Source organism: Neopsephotus bourkii, unplaced genomic scaffold (genome assembly GCF_033783945.1).
Source record: "Neopsephotus bourkii isolate Nb327-2 ecotype Australia unplaced genomic scaffold, CSIRO-AGI_Nbou_v1 NB_1658, whole genome shotgun sequence".
Lineage (NCBI taxonomy): Eukaryota > Metazoa > Chordata > Aves > Psittaciformes > Psittacidae > Neopsephotus > Neopsephotus bourkii.
The window spans coordinates 833,753-856,225 of NW_026902132.1; the positions used below are offsets into that span (position 1 = coordinate 833,753).

General features: G+C 41.5%; 1 protein-coding gene across 1 annotated transcript in view; it reads right to left on the bottom strand.

Annotated features, from left to right (window-relative positions):
- Window positions 1–20,180, bottom strand: part of KANK1 (KN motif and ankyrin repeat domains 1) — a 100,199-nt gene extending 80,019 nt beyond the window's left edge. The window contains exon 1 of the mRNA XM_061375116.1: window positions 20,098–20,180. The gene's annotated coding sequence lies outside the window, so the exon portion shown is untranslated. The remainder of the gene's footprint in view (window positions 1–20,097) is intronic.
- Window positions 20,181–22,473: the final 2,293 nt, after the last annotated feature.

Sequence of the window (22,473 nt, forward strand, 5' to 3'; positions counted from 1 at the left end):
TTTTAGATTTTTTGTTTTTATTCTTTTATTATTATTTGGGGCTTTTTACTGGCATGTCTGAAGGAAAATGAAAAGTTTTTATTAGTACAAAGGCATATTAAATGTGTGGCTTGAAAACTATGAACACAGAACAAATGTTTCCCAAATCTGCAAAAACTAGGGGATGTCAGGCAGGTTAAAAGGAGAAAGTGAAAGTGAGGTGAATTCATACATGAAACTCCTTGACACAGGATGCTGACTGTGCTAACAGTCTCCAGGTATTTAAAAACCCAGATGGAAGAAGAATACAGTGTATTTGTCTAGCAAGGGCTACTGAAAGAAACAACTACTCATGGCTTGAGAAAGCTCTGAACCACGGAAGGTTGGAGCAATATGCTGGGAAAGAGTTCCCTGCCTTTCCGGTTCTTACGTTATTCGCTGGACACTTTTTCCTGGTCACCACCTGGGAACACACTGAACGCTGTGGACTTTGACCTGATCCAGTACAGCCACATTCATATAAATAGAACAGAATGAAGTGACAGAAGGAAAGCACCATTTCAGATAAGTTTCTTCCGCTAGCAGCAGCATTAACAAGCGATTGTTTTAAGTATTCAACCTCATCTTTTTATAGAAAATGCATGCTGAACTCCGTAACTCTAGCAGGAGCCTCAGGATAGTGTAGAGTTTGTGCTTCTCTTAAAGCTTTCCAGACAGCTGGCTTTCTGGTTTTCTTTTTTTTTTTTTAACTCAACACTTAGCATTTCCAAGCCATTTGGAATGACATTTCAAAGGAGATGCAAGCTCTGTATCCTATCTCCACAGGCACATGCCAAAACTTATCCAGAATTGCTAACTAAATTTCAAAGGCATGGAAATACTTGACTAGCTCTCTGTCAGGTCGTGTGAGAGTGCCCACAGACGGAACTTGTTGTGGGGGTGTTGCTCATCTAAAGATAGGGCATTTTGCTAAGGAATGGCTAATATAAGCCACACATTTCTTGAGAGAAACCTGGCAAATCTAGGGATTATCACCGGCTAGGAAATAAAGGTCTTTTTCTCACCCACAGCATGTTGTGCTGAAAATTTGTTCTTCTCAGATGGAGAGGAAAATCTGCTCACCTTTCTAATTAGCATGATTTATTTATATACACACAGCATGTTATGAAAAACAGTGTTTGCAAAGGAGGCCATCCCGTTGAACAGAGAGAGAGAGAGAGGGAGAGAGAACATCCTTCAGGGCATACTCATGCAGATTTACACAGATATTACCTGATAGCTTAGTCCTAAAGCAGCCTGGCTCTTGAGAAAAACAGAGGTGCCTGCTGCCAAACTGCTGCAGCTGCTCACCCTCATGACTGTTACAGAGACTCCTGGGAACTTCAGAAGATTGCTTTGTTCATTCTTGGCTTTTTTTCCCTCAGTCAAGTTGTATATCTTGATGATGACTCCATGCAGCACCTTCTATGTTGAGCTACCTACTGCACTCACCAAGACTTTCAACGAGGGAAAAGCAGAGCCCTAAAGGAAAGCCAAAACTCTGGAGCAGTTTTCTGCCCCAAATAGTCTAGCATTTAAAAGAACAGCCTTTAATATGTTTCTTAAAAGACTTTTCACACAGGTTTACCACAAGCAAAGCGTGAATTCCAAACTGCCTCACCATCCATCCACTGAACCCCTGTGGAGGCTGCCATGCACAGCCCTCGCTGGAGTGTTGTCACAAGCCGTTTGAGGATACACTGCTGCTCATTTCCTGCAGGGGCTCCATAGGTAGCTGCTCAGCTGCATGCAGTTCTTCTGTAGGAAGAGGGGGAATCAGGCAGCAGACTCAGGTGCACAGTGCAAGGTTCTCACCCTGATATGATCTGAGTCCTTGTCACACATGGGCTAATATCTGGGTTTCTGTAACTGCACTTACTTTATAAGCCTGTGAAACCCATCTATACTCACCTTTCTGCCCATCTTGCCCCTTGTAGGTTTGGTATTAGGAAACAGGGAGGCTAGCAGGAGACTGATTACTGAGTCACACCTAAATACTTAGGCTTTTTGTCCTGTATATGATATTGAATGCAGAATGATTTGTACAGTATTAGCACTGCACAAGAGTAATGCATCTTAAAACAAAACAAAACCAAAAACTAACAACAAAACAATCCAATGCAAATTAGATTAAAAACAGTCCTATTTCCACATGGGTCAAAACTGGCATGGGAGCTAACAGATCAGCAAATGTACAATATTTTTCTTGGGAGCTGTACTTCTTCCTTAGACGCATTCAGCATATTTTGGAAATGCTGACCAGGGACACTCCACTTTGTAAAACAGACACAGCTGGGAGGTGTGGAAAACACTAAGACAACAGAGAGTACGTGGAGCATCCCCTGGGGTAACGCCGCAATGAGAGGACCCTACAGAGCACGACACAGGCAATGCCCCATTGCAGTCAAAGGAGTCTACGTGGCCCATAGAGGAACCAGGAGCTGCCACATTCATAAAGATACAATGCTTAAAGTACTACACAGTGATAAAACCCACACTTCTCTCGTAGACTTGCTCTGCAGGTTAGCACAAAAGGGAACTCAGGGATGACACAGCATTCAAAGTGCCTCCCAGTGAATAACTTATGTGCTCATTTGGGGCATGCCTTTGTCCAATGCTCTAAAGGCACCAGGAATTAGGAGAGTATGATGGAGCCAGTTCTGCCACAAGTGTGCCAGAGAGGGCTTTGTGTAACTCCAGGGAAGGGACCCAGCCTGTGTAAGTGCTCCTGGGCTGAGGGCAAGCACCACAGTGTACCTCTGCCTTCTAGTCCTAGGCTTTAAGCCTCAGCAGTCCGTAAGTGAATGCCAAGGTGCACCGACTCCCCTCTTCCCCCTAGCAAGAACATTTTTGGCTGTGTTAATATGATGTCTCAGAAGCCCTGGGAACTGTCCCACTATATACCATTGCCTTTAATGCTTTCAGCATGAAGCCAATCACGCTTCTGAAGCCTTACAGACAATTTTCAAGACTTGTGACTGTTCTGGAAGCAAGTTGTGCTTTTATGCCTAAGTACCAGGAAACAATAGAAAGACTGACAGAATTCATAAAGAAGCAAATGTACACACATGGAGACAGTGCTTGGATGCAACTTTTAACCTTCTCATCACTCAAAACTTGGACACACACATATATGCTAGGCCTAACAACACCCTCTCCCCCCAAAAAAACAAAACAAAACAAGAGTACAAGGAGATTTCTCAGATATCTGTCCTTGCTGTCATCTAAAACCCGGAACAGCACTGCCAAGATAATTATCTTTATTAAGGACAAAGCCTGCAGTAAACACAGAAGAAGCCAGGAGTGTCAACTCAGCCAAGCACATTAAAGTCACCAAATTGTCTTCCCTGTTTAAACGGGGTTTAGACTTAATCTTCCCATGATCACTGTGTGCCTAAGACCTTCTGTTTCCTTCATAGATTATACACATCTGGTGAGAGGCTTGTAACAATCTTATGAAAGCTCTCAATCATGAAGTATAGCATTGTTGGGATTAACATTAAATTCTCATGAAAAAAAGAACATCCCACCAGTGGAAGAATTGTTGCATTACTAACCTGAAGAATAGTGTTAGCTTAAGGTATAGTGCCTCTCAGTAAGGCACAAAGTGCCACAATAAATAACACAAAAAATTGTAGTTTCTCTCTACTTTGTCACCCATATGTGATTCTCAGCATCTCAGTTTCTCTAAAGCTTATCTCCTCCCTTGCATAAACCCAAGACAGCATCCCAACTTTCCTTCAGAAAGACATTTGATACAAATGGCTGAATTGGAAAAAAATCCCCACTTTCTCTGAGACTTCTTCCTTCAGGAAGCGTGGCCTGTACGCAGGCATGTGAGTTGCCAGGATAACCACTATCTCTGCTCCCTGGACCAAGCAGGACAGCAGAGCAGACAGCAAGGAGTCCCCTGAATACAGCCAGCAGCAGTCCTTAAACCATGAGTCCTGCAACATGCCTCAGAGCCAGTCTCACCGTCAGCTGCTGAGAGGTCTTCACAGCCCCACCACTCTGCCCGGATGCCTTACCATAAGATGATCAGACAGATGAACAGCTAGAAAATGTTGGGATTTTTTCCTGTAGTGCTGGTTTTATTCCCACTATTCCCCACTATTCCCACTAGTCCCCCCACTCAGCTCACATGCAGGCAGGTGGGCTGGTGTACTGGATCAAGGGGAGGTCATGCAGCCGCACCCTGTGGGGAGGGTTTAATCCAAATTAAATCTGAGAGGCACAAACAAGGTGCCCCTCTTGCTGGCCAGATCTCCCACCCACTCCTCCTTGTGCCTGCTCTCAAGTTGACAGCAAAGAACCAACTTGTGCTCTTCCTCCCTCCACTGATCCCCAGAAAGGCTAGTTTAGCCTGCTTGCAAAGCATGGTCAAGGCAAGTCCAAGGCTTCCCCATGGCTCACACAGATACAGATCCCTTCATAGACTGAGTAAGATGTAGAAACAAAGCTTGTGGCTGTGCTGTACTGCTGCAGCCTCAGGGAGCCAGGGTCTATCACACACAGCCTTAATCTTATACTGCTTTCCCACAAACCTTCAGAGTAGCACCTGTGGTAGCACCCACAGCATTGTGGCCAGCAATGTTTGCTCTGCATGGAGGACAGCATCTGAAAGTCAGCCTAACCATCACGGATAAAGCATGTCACTGTGCATGTGGTAATTACCATGTATTTCAACTGTAACCATTGTTCTCCAGGAGTAATTGCCCAAGGAACAGAAAGGGACAGATTAGTATACTCAGTGGTTGCCCCAGCATGTCTGCACATTCAAAGACATGAGGATCACCTCCTGCTTTGAACAGGGCTTCGTCATTTCTGTACCAGATTAATTTAAAGAGCAAGCAGGAGAGCTTGAATTTTGCATCAGCCTTGCTTAACTTAGGGAGGAGTCATGATCTCCACTAATGCTTTATATTACCTTGTCAGTTTCTTACAAGAAGGGCATTTTTCCTAATGAAACAACAGTATAATCATTTTCCAGTGCCTTGTAACAGACAGTAATGCTGTCTCCATCTTATCTCACTTGTAGGGCCTGCCACAGAGAACAGTTTACAGACAAAAGCCAACAGAGACAAGGCAGTATTTGCAGAGCTGTCCAACACACCAAAAGCTGCCAGCTTTTGAGAAAGCCTATATTTATGGCCTCTTGATTTGTTTTAACTGGGCGGCAGGACACAAACAGCTAATGCCTCTCCCAAGTTAAGCTGCATGCGAAGTGTATGTATCATAACCGAGAGCCACCTAATGGACACTGCCTGCTATAGGCAGGGCGAACACAAGTGTTAACCTCGAGATAGCGCAAGGCACAGACAGGAAAACACCCTGCTCTTCAGAGTTGTCACAGAGGGTTTGTGACTGGGAGCTGCGACCTCAGAATCTCCCGAACTCCACAACAATTCACCACTCTGGAAAACAGATGCACAGATTTTAAGCTACAAAAGCATACCAACAGTTTGTTGGTAAAGTTTATCTTCTTTCATACACGCTTTTATATGCACCAAGTGTTAGAGTCAAGAACAAAATAATTCCTTGCTTCCCAAGAGAAAAGGAAAAGCAATCAGTGCATATTAATAGCTATTAGCATCCCCAGACAGAAATGCCTGAAAAACCTCCATGGAGTTTCTGATTTTAGCTGATCACACGGGAGGAAAAAAGGTCACAGGTGCCCAACTGTAACAGTAATCAGATGAAAACAGTGTTTATTGGTTGCAAGCAGTGAACAAAAGAATAAACATACGATTCGGCATGCTTGAAGGTCTTTTCTCTAAGAGTCTGTGTTTACAGAGTGAAGCATTAATAGCTACTGCCTCCTAAAATGAAACTGAATAATTTTACATTTCACTCTCCACTGCATAAAATTAAACTGACTTATGCAACAGCACACTGAAACCCAGCATGCAGCATTTCCCTGAACTCATCTGTGTGAAGAACAAAAAAGTGAATGTCAAAATAGAGAACAACTAAGATAAATCACCATTGTCACTCAGTTCTATCTTAGTCCTTACCCAGGCTCTCCCTCAGAGTCTTACTCAATTTCACTAACACAGTAGAAATGTTTATTTTGTCACATTGGCTTTCTGATGAGCAGCACATTGAATTAGCAGTGCTCCAAACATCAGCACACTGAACTAGCATTTCTGAATGTGCATTTCTTCCAGCTCTCCTTGTCTCTCCAGGGCACAAATGTTCAGCCTTGACCCAGAATGGGAAACTGCTCCAGCTGAAGCACTACTAGCCTGATGTATGAAAAATTCACATACAAGCCTATTTTCTCTCTTTTTCCTAGGTTTTTCTAATATCCTCCTCTTCCTGTGAACTCCCACCTCAATCAGCACCTTCCAAAACTACACTGCAATGCAATGCGCCAATATTCTACACTCAGTAAGAGCAATACCTACTCAGTCTAAAACCATGACTCAGAACATATGCTAAGTATTTAAAAGGAAAGCAAGGCCATTCAAGTTTTTAAATCCACTGCTAAAGAAAGGTGCATGTATTGTAACTTCAGTAACTATGGGGTTGTCAGTAGGGTAGGATATACAACTTTCAGACCTCATTAGTAAGTGTGAGACTAGAAACAGCCTTGCAAAACTCATGAATCACTGGCCACTTACAAAGGTACTGTCACCCAAGGTCACTTACCCCCCTGCCCTCAGAAGAGGTCATAACCAAGGCTGACCTCTGAGATCATATATCTTTGCAGCACGCACAGCTGAAGGCGCTCAAGTCAACACTCAGCATGAAGCTGTGCTGGTAAGACTTCACACGGGACCAAGGTGGCTGCTTATAATCTGCATCTATTGCTTTCCTACACCTGCTTTGTGATACAGTGTACGAATATAGCTCTGTGATTTACAGCTCCTTTAACTTACTTGTTAATCCACTTTATAGGCCACCACTTCTCACTGCTCTATGAGCAACACTGGCAAAATACCATGCTGCACCAATATTAATGATAAAACACGATTACTGAATCAGAAGGCCTTCCCAAAGCATTCAGTAAAAAAAAAAAGGAAGGCAGAGATTACATAAGAAGATCTTATACCTCTCCCCATTCCTCTTTTTTTAAAAAACTTAAGTTCTCTTACAATGAGGCAGAAGCCATCTGCAGCAAAGCAACAAGTAAAATCAACCACAAAGTTCTGGTGTTCTAAATTAAGCTTTTTGCTTTTCTAAAATTATCTAGTCCCATCATTGTATTTATTGAGGTTTACAAAGACACAAGCAGTTGTATGCCATACAGATAGAATGGATACTAACGCATTCCCTACTATAAACTATTTTAAATCACACCACTACAACAAAGAAGCTCTCATAACTCCCATTTGAGATTTACAAACTAGTGATAAACCGTATTGCTTTCATGATTTCAAGTACTTCTTTTTTCAATTCCTCCCTGGCCTGATCAGCCAGCCAGCTCCTGACTGAGGAGGTATCTTCCCCACTGCTAGTAACTCATGTGAAAGACACTATCATCTTCCTTTCACTATACTTTTTTCCCCCCAACCTTCCCACCCCACCCCACCCCCCCTTAGGTGAACTGCATACCTCCTCGATAAATCTACTTCTCATGCTTTGTCTGAAAATTGTTCCAGAAAGCAAGGGGCAGGGAAAAAACCCATTAAAAGAACCTTTACCAGGGCAAGCAGGGAGGTCAACCCCTAGGCACAGAGGGATGCTGCATCACTGGAAACTACTTTTGACTTTGCTTTTCCCCCAAAATCAGTGGAATGGGAGATTAATGGACTATGACCTATTTCATGTTTATTGAGATTAAATTGCTACATACAGTTTTAAGTTTCAGATCCTTACTCTCTTCTCAGCTGCATCACAAGCTGAGACATTTAGTGTGTTCGAGTCCTGTAAGAAAAAACAGAAAGCTACCCCCAAGCTTCCCAGATAACTAGTTTTCCACTATGATATATACACCACCCTAATTCTTATACTGCCTTCACAAGTAGAACAGTTTTGTAGCTTGGCTTCCTATCTTCTCTGAAGTCCTGTTATCTCCTACATATCCTTCCTTCACACCAATCTTCTCTTGCTGTCTTTTTATGTGGTCCTGCCTGCATACTCATTACTCCTGTATGAAGAGCACATGCAGCTGGAGACAAAGGTTCACAGTGCAGAGTTTTCTGGATAACAACTGCTTCATCAACTTGTGTCTGACTTAAATGAATTACCTGTACCATTACTCTTAGAGAGCCTTTTCATAAGTGCCCTTCCCAAGAACAGATTTTGTAGTACTGCATTATGTAACTCTTAATCACCTACACAAGAGGAAGCATGAAAGTCAACCTCTGAAGCTCTTTACAGCTGAAATAATGCTTATGATACTCCTTTCAAAGTCTGGGCTTTAGAGCTTTTGTTGCTCAATGCATTAGCAATCTTGAAATTGAAAAACAATTACCCATCTCTAAAGCATATGCACAAGTCTTGATATAATACTTAAGTCATTTTACATGTTCAGAAAAAACACTGTGCATGCAGTTTAGCATCACAGCTAATGCTGGGATAGCATGAATTAAGCAGGTTTCTGAAGAGCAAATCTAATACAGAAAAGGTGCTCAAGGCTGAAGAGTTAACCAGCAGAAGAAAGTTCTTTTTCCTCTCTCAACTCCTTCAAGACCAGAGTTCATTGCCCATGCTCATCTCTGAGTTCTCCTGGGTTTGCAAGACTCCCTTGCCTCCAAAATTACTTGAACTTCCGGGCACATTTTTTCTCTTGGGTGTCTAAAGAGAAAACCTATTTGAATCAGAGCTCAATTAGTCAGTGACCACTGATACATCATAAATTGTTCCTGATACCTGGCAAAGGACACAATGCCTCAGTAACCATCCCTCCTTTTTAACATAAGGAAAATATTTGTGCTGTCCAAAAATAGATTTTAGTTTTAAATAAATTACTGATTCTTATTTCTATGCATTTTTAATTAAAAGCCAAGCCGCAGCCAAGCCACACTATTATACATTTAAACCAATGCTTACCTTCTTAGCCTGATCTCAGCCACAACAAAAATGAATTTTACAGGCACCTTAAAATTCACAGCCAAAAGTTAAATAAATATAGACATACAAAAAATGAGATGCATATTTCTGATGCAAAGTTGCACTAAACAAGCAAAACTCCTCCCTGAGTAGAAATCCCATCAGTTCCTGACTTTGAAAGGCAGTCTCCTGGCTTCTCTACTTCTTTTTAAAACACCATGAACCCTGCTGAAATACTCTTTCCCCCCCCCCTTAAAGCAGAGGGAAGTTGCTACTTAATTTTATACTACAGAATTTGGAGCAAAACAAAGACAGGAGTTAACCTTCAGTGATGTGACAGAGAAACAAGTTTGGGATGGTAGCATTACTCACAAATGAGGCTTAACATGGCAGAAAACATTTTCCTTCTTTTGTATAGTTTTTAATTTGGCCAGAGCAAGCAATAATCCATCCTTTGCTGAGGACAGATTTAAAGTAAAATTTCTTGCCACTCTTTTGAATTCGGCACAGGAGCTATTAGGGGAATCATGGACATATCCCAGCAACTCTGAAAATGGATTTTCCACTGACTCTAAAAAGTTATTCCGAAGTTTAAAAATCAGTTCAGAAAATGAAAAATGCAACCTTTTCCATTCACCTGTGAGAGAAGTTTAACTTTGTTGGTTTTGAGGAATATTTCAAGCACAGTAGCTAATAGCTTTTCAGCAAAGTCAATGACAAATTTTCCTTTTATCCCATGAGGACTGTCAGCTACAATAAGCTGTAACAGCTCCTAAATGCCTGTGCCTGGATCTTTCTCACAGTGACACTGTTAGCATCTGAACCTTGACACTGACCATTGGGAAGCAATAGCTTGCATCCTTCTTCATCAGGGAAGGTAATACCATCGCTGATGCATCTCTACTGAGGCAGGCTGAAGTCCCTCATCAGCTGGTTCTGTATGGAACCAAGGCAGCAAAAGATGCCAAAACACTAGAAACCAAAGCAAAGAAAGCAGAGAAATGTGGAACAAAACCTGCTCAAGTCACTTGTGATTTCAGCTCTGGGGTCCCAATACAAAAAGGGTGCGGACCTGATCAAGTGAGTCCAGAGGAGGCCAAGAAGATGATCATAGGGCTGGAGCACCTCTCCTATGAAGACAAGCCAAGAGAGATGGGCTTGTTAAGCCTGGAGACAAAAAAGCTCCGGAAAGACCTTAAAGCAACTTCCAGTACCTAAAGTGGCTTACAAAACACCTGGGAAGGGACTTCTTACAAGGGCATGTGGTGACAGGACAAGGGGAAATGGCTTTGAACTGAAAAAGAGATTTAAATAAGGGATATTAGGAAGAAGTTCTTTACAATGTGGGTGATGAGGCCCTAGCACAGGTCCTACAGATAAAGTGTGGATGTTCCACATCCCTGGAAGTGTTCAAGACCAAGTTGGATGGGGCTTGTAGCAACCCGGTCGAGTGGAAGATGTCCCTGCCCATGGTGGGAGAGTGGAATTTTGAGATTCCTTCCAGTTCTAACCTGTATATGATTCTATGAATTTGTCCCAAAGTAAACAACACGTTCTATATCAAGGTGGTGACTACTTAAAAATTGCACTTAACTCAAAAATACAGGGGGCGGGGGGGAAGGCGGGGGGAAGGGAGAGCAGAGAAGGGAGAGGGAGAAATTCCTTGAGTGTACAACATATTAATCCCTATCGTTCATGATGTCCCCCTAAAAATGCAGTTCTCCAGCCTATTCTGTATTTTAATTTCACCTCTCAGTATGGTCTTCCCTGTGTCAAACTCCAGAAAGCTTTCAGATTTGTCTAAAACAAAGTAAAAATACAAACAAAACAATAAAAATTCTGCATTTTTATAGCACAATAGTCTAGGTACACAAGAATATCCTCGGTTAAACTAGAAGGAGGAAGGGTGAGCAACCCTGAAGAACGGTTTAGGATCATGCTGGAGTCAAACCTTATTTACTCCATTTTCCATTTCAAAGCAAACTTCAGCACTAAAAAACAGATCATGTTTCATATATTTGAAGCTTGCAGTGAGGCCCACATAACTGTTTATTCAGTTATTTTGTAATTAGTCAGAGGCTCAATCATTTTCCCAAACAACATAGCTCTGTTTCTACCTACCCAGCAGTTCTTTGGCCATTTCTGAGCACGTTTGCTTATCCTGCACACAGCTTAGCCATGTTTGCATTGATGCATACTGGGGAAAATCTGTGCTGCCATCCCGGAGCACCTCTTTAAGAGCAGCATGCACAGGAGGAAGAAATAGGGAAGAGGAGAAAAACAGGAAAGCACCTGTTATACGTGCTATATGTGTTATACAAAGCAAATGAGTAATGTGCCTTGGCACATCACATTTCATGTAAACTGAATGAGAGTTGCCAGCCAAAATGGCTGTTAGGAGAAGAAGGGTTAAAAAGTGCTCTGCTCTCTGCAAAAAAGGACTCACCAACTTCACTTTGGAAAGATAATCAATAAAGGCCTCTAGAAGGACAAAACATGATTAGTTATCATGGTTACAGACATTAGGCAAGGACATAGCTCCACTTAAAGCAAGTTTTGTAGAAAATTCATTAGTTTTACAGCAGAAAGTTAGTTTGTTCTTGGCATCTAGTGAATGCATTATATGGTCACATTAAGAATCAATTTCTGCCACTACAGAACCCCCCAGAGCAGATAACAGCATTGTCATCAGGGTAATTTGCTAAAATCAGCATGCAATTCTTTATCCTCTTAATTTGCTAAAATCAGCATGTAATTCATTATCCTGCCCTTCTCTTTCAAATTAATGGATGTCAGTATAATGCAACATCAAAAAGGAGAAGAAAAATGATTTTGTTCATGATGATGTCCATGTGATGCACAGGATGAGTGCATCCTGCAAGCTATCCCACACAGATAATCGGACCATGGAGCATCTGTGTTGATTTATAATCAAGACATTTTTTGCATCACTGATCAAACCTGGAAGAGGCTGCTGGAGTTTGTCTCACTCAAACAAGTTTTATACATTTCTTTTACCAAGAAAAGGGAGAACAGAAAAACAGGGGTTTTCTTTTCCTTATAATAGGACACGCTGCAACTTGTCAAGAGACAAAGCACTTGGTGCTACCCCTGAGTAGGGATGGATGCAACCACACCTGTTTTACCATCCTGCCCAATGCTTTTAAAAATAGAATATTTGAAGCAGTACCTTTTAAAAATAATTGAAGAATATCCACACACACGCCTTAATTCCTACATTGGAAGAAAAACATAAATCATATTTTGACACATTTGAAAAGGAACAAGAAATACAACCTTAAAAGTAATGTAAGGTTGTCACATAACTTTTGTTCACAAGCCAAGCCCACCTACCTCACTGCTTCCCTACCGCTTTGCATTTATACTAACTGCTAAGAAAAGTCTGTGTTTTCCCTTGGGAAAGCATAATTTAAATGAATATTTATTTATTTCTAAATCAACTACTGTCAGGTCCTTCTGCATCATGCAACACCTGCACTGGCTGTTTGGGACTACAATCAAACACTAATTTTGTTCTATTTCTTTTCCTCTTATTTTTAAAAGCCCTACTTACCAGGCATAGGAAAAAGATTTTGCTGCAGGTGTCCCTCTATTTTGAGCACGGCCTGCAGAGATCAGTCATGTGAAGCTTATCTCTTACCACCTCATCCATCCCACCTTCAAGGCCTCCTCCATAATTGCTTTCCCAAGGGTAAAGAATTTGGGATGGTAGCAAGCAGCCCTCAGGGCATTTGCACAGTAGATTTCTAATCTAGGTAGTTTACTGAAAGTCACTGATCTTTCAGGACTAACTCATATTCTGGTAGTGTGAAGAAATTAAGAAATGCCAAATTGCATTAAAGCTCTTTTCTGTTTGTCTGCCTACTTTTATTTGATTTCCAGAGGCGTATATTAAGAGGTCACAGTAACTTCATTTATGCATTGCCTGCAGAGATTACACAGATACATTGGAAGAGAATCCATCCCCAGTGTACATTATGATGTTCCCTTTTCTTACAGTTTCTCATTACAGCAGCCAGTATCAATGCCAGTGAAAGACTATTTTTGAACAAGAAGAACAAGGAATTTCCAAAGCTGTATTTCAGTACAGAATTATACTTGTTTCAGGAAAAAAATCACACACCCACACTCATACTCCAAAACAGTGTGACCAGAAGGTTATGACAAAGCTAGAATTATAGTAATATGGCTGAAGTCAATTCTTCTGCATGAAAACCACAAACAGCTGCACACTTACTGCAAAAACAAAATACAGGCATGTCAATGTCCAATTGTTTGTATTTTCTTTAAGATCAAAGGTAACCTCTTCAACTAGCACAGAATGTCTAGTTGCCCATATTAAGTCTGAATCGCATAAGCACTTAAAAGACTGGAAAATTCGCCCCTTTGATCAGTCAAGGGAATTACTGCAGACCTATCAGATGACTTATGGAAAATCTCCCATTCTCTTTCCACAACTTTCTATGCATCAAGCAAACCACAAAATTCATGATCTTGAATATCAGAATAGTCTTCTTTGAGAAAGCTGAAGCTTTCATTTAAATCCTCACAGCCCCAAGACCCCTTTAAGAAAAATGATTTTATATTAGCAGTGAAGGTGTTAAGAGATTTACAAAGTCAGTAAGAATTCATAACTTGCACATTTTAATCATTCACAGCCACTGATTTGATTTACCCCACAATTTCCATCAGAAAATGAAAAAGTTTTGAAGAATGAGTTATTCTCAATGTAAATCTCCAGCAAGCCTCTGTCAATCATGTAAGTCCTTTCTCTATTAGTTTTTTTCTGCCTCCGATTAAAACCACACAACCAGTTTAATTACTTCATTACTTAAAGGCTTCTTACTTTAAAAGGCTGTAAATATATAGAAAGCTAAACTAATACATAGCAATTCTCCATGGAATAGAGGAAACTGTTATAAGCATCAATATAGCTTGTGACGATCAACTGTATTCATAATTTTTCACTACCCTAATGCTTTTTACACATTTACACACATACATGTTTACACATGTTGCACACACATACAAGAGGGAAGTAAACAATTCTGTAATCAAATACAGTATTTGCTTGCCACGATTTGTATGTTCCCTGTCTCATATTAGAACCTGTGGGAAGCTACCATTCCAGAAATTATAGCTCAAAAAGAAGTTTCAATGTTGGGCATTTGTTGGAAATAATAAGTTTTTTTTGTAGTGTTGCTGTATTTTACTTATTTGTTTCCTGTGTTGTGAGCAGCTCATTGTACCTTTGTTCAACTACAGGGAAAGAGCTGTTTAGTTTACAGCACAGTTTTATATGCAAATTATATTCAGTAGACTCTTTACTCATCATAAGTGTTAACAGAAAAAAATCCCATGGCAGATTTAAGACCGTTGAGATTTTTTCATGAACTTCGAAGGAACACTGAAATTACAAAGCATGCCTAACTGAATGTAAAGCATTTTCTCTGAGCATGTCCCAAATCACACATATTAAAAGGTTTTTTCACCCTAAATGCACACTTTATGCTCTATTTTCCATTTGCAAGTATTTGTGACAATGAAAAAAATCTTGTCTTCTGCATACAGACAAACTTACTGTTTGCTTAGCTCTCCCAGAAATGAAGCTTGTTTTTACTCAGTGGAAACATTTCCATTTGATTTCTCCAGCAGCACTGGACAAAAAGGAAGCTTTCCAAACCCCCCCCCCCCCCCCAAATCAAAATTCAGGAGGAAATTCAGAGTTCAAAATGAAGAGATATTTTACTGCCAACAGGGGGGAAAAGTCTTAACAAATCAGCCAGCTGTTGCACTAACAACATCAAATAAAGAAATTGTAGAGCTTATTCTACCCTTTATCAATAACGCATGGCTGCGCACAGACAATTTATATCTGTTTTCCATCACTGGGTATTGTGTAGTACTAAATTAAGTCTACAAAATTCAAGGACAGTCCACCCACACAGCTACTGTAAGCAAGCCAGGCCACTTTGAATAAATATTTTAAAGGCATACAGTGAGTTTTATTAGCATGCTGACCACAGTTCCTAGTGGACAAAGCATCTCCTTTGAAAAAGTGTAAGTAGCAGAAGGAGAGATGAGTTACTCTTGTGCCTTACATGTAGAAAAATAGCAAAAGGAAAAAAGAAATATAAATGCAACAACTCAAACCCCTAAATTTATTAAAACATAAAGCAAGAGAATTTGTCTTCTGGACAAGAACTTGATTGTCAGTCCCAGAAAACCCTGAGAGATGCTGTAAGGGTCATGTTCTGACAACAAGAGAGCTAAAAACCAAAGATGGTTTTGATAGGTTTTGTTTACATCTAGATAACTTCTTTTTTAATCCTTCACAAGCCATATAAATCAGAAAAACACATGTAAAGCTTTCATCAAAATAAAGAACTAGTTATCATACTGAAATTGCCTCAGCAACATCTATGGCACTAGCAAACAAGTGATAGGTGGAGTCCCGTCCCCAGTCCAAATTAACCAAGAGATGGTATGGCACAGTTTTGTTGCTTTTGGTTAATCCCACCTCTTCTTACCACAGCAGTCCCAGCAACACATGAAGGCATCAAGGAACTTGTAGTGCATGAGTTGGCCACCAGAAGCAAAAGGACACAGATGTCAGGATCATGCATCCAACAGTCTTACCCAGGCTCTGCTGTGGCAGTGGCCAATGTGCTACCCAGGTCCTCCACGGTCTGGTTTCAGGCGTGGAGTCAGGTTGTGCATCCACAACATGGATGGCAGCACCACCAGGAGGTGGGTTTGGGTCACGCTGCAGGCTTCTACTGCTGTTTCTTTTACAGTCACAGTGCCCAGCTTCCCTCTGAAAAACACTAGCAAGTATGAGGTTTGTGAAAGCCTTTTTACAACCACAGCATCACTCCTCCAGGCAGGACCCTCTGTGTCTCTGTAACTGGCATGACAAGATGACATTCCTGCCTGGGAAAAAACACTTTTATACAATGTGGGAAGGTAAAGGATGGTTTGGCAGCTTGATGTCTTGTTGTATATTTAATCCCAACCACAACCAAGAGCAGGAATGATGCAAAAGGCAAGACTTAAGCCACATCTGTTCTAAGTTGGTCAAGTGGAAATATCTGAAATAAAACCAAATGTGACTGGTTTTGTTGTGCAGGAGTAGAGAGAAAAAGATAAACTGATCAATGATATGTCGATTTGCGGACACCTTTTATTTCATGCTTAAAGTCTATATTACTGTGTAATGAAGTTTAACTTAATTTACACAATTCAGAAAGTGAAGAGCCAGACTTGACTAAATCTTCTCACTACATTGCTGTGCCAAGGCAACCACCCCCCAGCTGCTGCAACCCTGTGATAGCAGAATGCTTGCTCTGCCCTATGGGTAGAAGGTATTCCAGATAACTTCTACTGACATCCAGTCATAGCTTTTATAAAATCTTTTTTAAGATTTTCAAGGTAAGCAGAAATCTAAAAAACTAAGCTTAAGACTTAGCTGCAGAAAGCAATTGCCAAGCATTTGTATTTTACCCTGTGAGAAGTGCAAGGTTTTCTTCAGAAGGTTGGCTGCTGTATTTTTCCATTTAACAGATTGAGTTTCTGCTGTGAAAAGTGAAACTGATGTTTTGAAGTCTGATGATACTGCAGTAAAATCCCTGACTAAATCAAGGCTACAGGACACATCCTTGAGAAAGCACAGACAATCCCACTGAAGCAACTATGGCTTTATAAGCAGAAATTAATTTTATTAAGTCCATTGCTCACCTTACATTGCCAAATTTTGTGACCCAATTGAAAGTGCACTGCTTTAATCACCTGCACGGGGATCATACGCAGCGAAGCTAAGAGACACACAGAATGCTTTAGGGACTCTCCATGAGGGAGCATGTCACTACAGTGGGACGCTACCTTTGTAACTCTCAGGCAAAAAGCTCTGAGGGGGTTAAGTTAGTATTTCAAAGCACCAGTTACCTGTACAAATACAAAATTTGTATAGCTTCAAGAACAGCAAAATGTGGTTGTGTTGCATGCAATCATGGGTACACATGATCTGCAAACACTGCGTTTTATAAAGATAAATAAAGCCCACTTCTCCCAAAGACTTGCTAAATTAGTAGCCCTAGTGTATTAACACTTTATTTGAGTACCTCTATCGCAGTGCCATTAATGCCTGTACATTCTTGTCCTCTGTAGCACAGAGTCACAGCCCAGCACTACTCAAATGTACCGGACAGTCTGCTATGTGCTTGGTATAATGATATGCAAAGAAAATACATATGTATGCATATAACATGAGAATCTGACAAGCATAACTCTTCAGCCTGCTCCTCTCCATAGCCACAGGCTTGTGACAATCACTGACACAGGAGGTGCCTTCATGGTCCATTTCTTAGCGACTGTACATTGTGCTGTCATGTTTTCTGACTGCCAGGCAGACCGCAGTCATTGCTGCTTTTGCTCCCTGACAGCAGATAAAAGTCTGATACACGCTTTCCAGCCTTTCTGCAGTCATACTCTCCCTCTCTATCTGCACATTTCCTCACATCCCCCTTCTCTCTTCTCCCACCCCATACCCTGATAGCCACCCGTGCACCCTGCCAGACAACCAGGCTGTGACTACACTAGTTTACCGACCCCTGCTGCAGTGCACGAGGCAGCCAAGCCCGGAGGCCTGTAAGGGCAACCAGACAGTCCCTCCATGCATATACCCACATGCCCACCCATGGCTCAGGATGCACACTTCTACAGCCAGGACACAGCTGTGGCACACAGCCATACAGGAACTGGGACAAGCCTAGTAACAGTGGTAATAGGTTTCCTTACTTCTCCCCCCTGCCAGCTACAGCCTTTCCCCAGGGCCCAGGCCTGAACTTTCCGCCAACTCCCGTACAAAGCAATTCTTTGCCATCAGAAAAGACAAAATTAACCTACAAATGCCTTTCCTAGTCAAAAAACCTCCAGAAGACTCAGAGCCCTACCACATACTAATGAAGAACAGCACCATACAAGAAGGGACAGGCACTGCAAGAACCCAGGGCCAATTTGAAATGTACTGCAATGAGTGGAAGTGCAAGGAGGCTTTCTGCTCATGGCTATGAGCTGTGTACCACACTGTACCTGTGGCTCACAGCAGCTTGCCACAGGTACATTGCAGCACCCTCTCTCAACTGAGTTTTGCACAAGAGAGCCAAAGGGAGAGTCAATGGAGCCCGGGTGCATGCACGTACACACATGAATACACCTCATTGAAATGGCAAGTTCAGAAAGTGATGCAGCAAGGCAGGAGATCTGCTGTTGCACGCTTGCTAAATTCCACAGCTTGGGAAAGCAGCTGGTGCCTGCATATCTTTTGGATCACTAGATTCCGTAGCCCTCTACCTGTCCCAAAAGCTGTCACCAATTCAAAGCCAAACACTAAGATTTACTCCACACTCAAAAGCCAGACAGGCTGTCCCCCACTGCTTAATTTCACTCTTGATTCAAGCAGTGGAAGTGGCATGAGACAAGAGTTCATCTGCAGTGAGCTGTCCTTCATAGTTAGAATGGCCAAAAGACTAAATCTTTGCTCTTCAAGAGATGAGCTCAGTTTTAGGTGTGTCTCATCTCTCATCTGAATTTGCAGCACACTGCAGTGCATATAATAAGGTGGGCAGTGACAGTCACCAAAAGTAAATAGGAGTCAGCTGCCACTTCAAACAGCAGCTGTCAAACCTGAGTGAACCCAGGAGACAGCATCAAAGAGAGCCTTTAAACAGGGATTACCAATCTGTATTTCCTTTATTACAGATTTAATTCAGGCCCTCCCTTTGGTGTTGCTCTTAACATGATTTGTGTCGTTATACAGCAAGATTTCTGTATAGCCATGTCCTGCTGGGGTGTTTCCACCAATTCCCTACTCACTGAAATGACCCTGCAGCAAGAGAAAACCATGCTGTGCACTGGGCATTATGCAAACATACTCTCCATTGGCCTTGTCACTCTGCTGTGTACTGTGCTGCAGAGAAAAAGCACAGAAGCTGACAATGCAACTATGAATCCCAAAGATAGGTACAAAATATGGTAATTGATTGATAGAAGACAGCAGCAGCAGCTCTAGTCAAAGCAGAAGGGTCACTTTTCTAGCCACAGTTGTGTTTAGATTCTTGCCCATACTTTTCCCAGTGAAGAATTTGTCTCAGCCTAATACCCCATAGGAACTGAACGCTCTATCTTTTTACTACTGAAACATTATTAATGCACAGATGAAGGACTAAGGAATTCTAATGGAAGCATGTAAGAGTGTAGAATTCATTATTTAGGAAAAGAAACTAAGTTGTTTCCTCATTGCTTCGTTCACTTCATTCTTCATTTCTTCACTCACTCACTGAAGTCAGCAAATTTACCGATAGCTAACAACTAGTGATAGTTGGGTCCATTCTTAAGACTTCATTTTAGTCCAGTTTCATGCTGGTTTTGGCTAGGATAGAGTTTATTTTCTTCATAATAGCTAGTATAGGGCTATGTTTTGTATTTCTGCTGAAAACCATATTGATAATACAGGTATGTTTTAGTTACTGCTGAGCAGCGCTTATGTAAAGTTAAAGCCTGTTCAGCCTCTCACCTCACCCACCAGCCAGCAGGCTGGGGGTGCCTGAGAAGTTAGAGGGGACACAGCCAGGACAGCAGACCCCAGCTGACCCAAGGGATATTCCAGACCATGTGGTGGGCAGAAGAAGGATGGGGAGGGCATACGGAGTGGTGGGTTTGTCTTCCCAAGTAACCATCATGCATAATGGAGCCCTGCTTTCCTAGAAATGACTGGACACCTGCCTGGCAGTGGGAAGGAGTGAAAGAATTCCTTGTTTTGCTTTGCCTCTATGACTTTTGCTTCATCTGTTGAACTTTCTTTATCTCAACTCATGTTTTTTTTCTCACTTTTACTGTTCTGATTCTCTCCCCCATCCTGACACAGAGGGAGTGGCTGTAAGTTGATGACCAGGGTTAAGCCACAACAGGTTTATTACAAAGCAAGAAACAGTTCTTGTTTGAGTGGGATCATGTCTACCTACCCTCTTCCCTCTGAACCCAGAAAAAAAAGTCACATGTTACCTTAAAACATTGTAAGAGAAGCACCAGTTGTCTACTTTCTTTTAGGCCTTTTTAAACATCAGAAATAATGCAAAGGATTCAGCTAATTCAATGCTTCAGCATTTGACAGAACACTCAGGAACCTGAGAGTCATCCTAAAGAAGCAAAATGAAAAGCACCAATTAGCCATTGTACGTGTCAAGCAATATATTGCACACTTAAAACCAGCAATGCCTGATAAAGCCATGATAAACAATAATTAAATTACCAACAATTACAAATATGAAAGGCTAAGTGATTTTTTTATTCCAGTGTGAAATGCACAGGCAATATTTTGGTTACAGTCCCCCTGGAAAGAAAGCATGTGTCTTGCGATAGCTGTGTCACCCTGCACTGCCTTCCCAATTTAAATCCTCTTTGTCCAAACAACAGTCTGTGTGAATGCACCGGAACAAAGCTCCGGGCATTTTGGGATACACCAGCCATGCCAGATGCAGAAACACAGCAGTGAATGTTGAAGGAAAAGTATCCTGGTACTAGTTTGCACTAGGAAATACAGCAGAAGTCCATGTGAGCTATGCAGTAGCACTATATAAGCCAGGATGTTGGTGTACATTAAAGACACACTGAAGTACCTTATAGACTGCAGAAGAGACATCTACAGACTGCTTTGTCTCATTTCCCTGAGCAGGCTTCTTTTGAAACTCTCACCTTGCGAGGACTTGTACATGCTCAGCCCTCACCGAATAACGGCTTTCCAACTGCAACAAAGTTCATGCCTGCACGTATACAGCACATAAGACAGCTCTACTCCTCCACAGCAACCCAGCAAAGATGTTCTGCCAGTTATCAGACTCCTGTTTTTCAGTTCCAACTAGCTGGCATGTCCCTCAAATGATCAAACTTCCCAAGACCACAGATACACACATACAGAGACACCATTCCTTGCACTGAGGCATCCTGCCTCACAACCACTTAAAGGTACAGGTTAAGCCAGCTGCACCCTGAAGCTGTGCTGATGTTGAATAGTTGCACAACAGTGCTGCTACCACATCTGACAACTGCTATGACATTTGACAGCAATGGAGAGATGGGACAGCAGAACAATTTATCTATATCTATCACGGTTACTCAAGAGACTTTTGAAGATTATCTTCAGGAAAAAGACACTTCTTATCATCTAGATTTTAATTAAGTACTTCCCTAAAGCTTTAGTCTGAAGATAAAAAGCTATCGTTGTCCCAGTTTGTAAAGCTGTATGTGGGCTTAATGGAGTACAAGGGAATCATACCAGCTATGAAAGAGTTTTTATTATAAATTAATAAATAAACTACCACTGAAAGCATGTCACAGACCAATGTCCCTACATGTATTTATATTGTTCTAATCCTACATCATTTACAAATCCCTAAACCAGCCTCCTAAGGGTTAATTGTCTTCATAAACTAAAATAACAAGTAGCATTTGAAGGGAAACTATAAGGGTCTCTCTGCTGTGGGGGGGGGGGGGTATTAAGTGGGAGATAGTCTGTGGAAAGATAAACCAGAAACACAACATCTGCTACAAAACCAGAAATCTCAAAAGCCTTAAGTTTAGGCGAGCTTTAATACAGTGTTCAGTGCTCTTAAGTTACCCCTAGGAAACGGGAATCAATTTCTTCTCCCCATCCCTCCAACATTTCCCCAATACATTCAGTTATACTTTCAGCTATTTATGTAAAATATGAACTAGTTTGCAGTGCATGTTAGCTATTCATGACACCCTAGAAATGCTTTCCTTACATTTCAATGGGAGTGCATTCCAAGATGCATGTTGTCTCTGTTTACATAATCCTAAAAACTGTAACACGTTAAGAAACTTGAGATGTTAGAAAGCAAATTATATCCTTGGTGCTATATAATCACAGCTAATAGGAAGCACCACAGTCTTTGTGTTTCTGTACAACATCCTGCTTTACACTTCTGTATAAGCTTTACAACAGTTTTGTGTAAAAATCCCAAGTATTTCACAACTTCAGCCTTCATCTTCAAGATACACAACTGACAGTTACACACCCTGGGCGACTGTTCAAGGACACAGAAAAACTGACTTTGAAACTCCTACTACTACACCCAGCACATCGTGTCCCCGTAACATGGTGTCAAGATTATTCAGGTACTTCTCATGGGTTAATTCTGCTCCAACAGATTTTGTCTTTTGCACACTATCCCACAGCTACCATAAACCCTGTACCAGGCACTCTGAGTAATCCAGCTGAAGAGAGAGTGTGTATGCTCACACCTGATCCAGATCAGTTTGAAAGCACAGTAATGGTGCTACACCAGAAGCCAGGAGTAGGACACGCTTGAGCTCTGAGATGACTACTGACAACTCCAAGTAATTGCTCCTCTTTGTCAA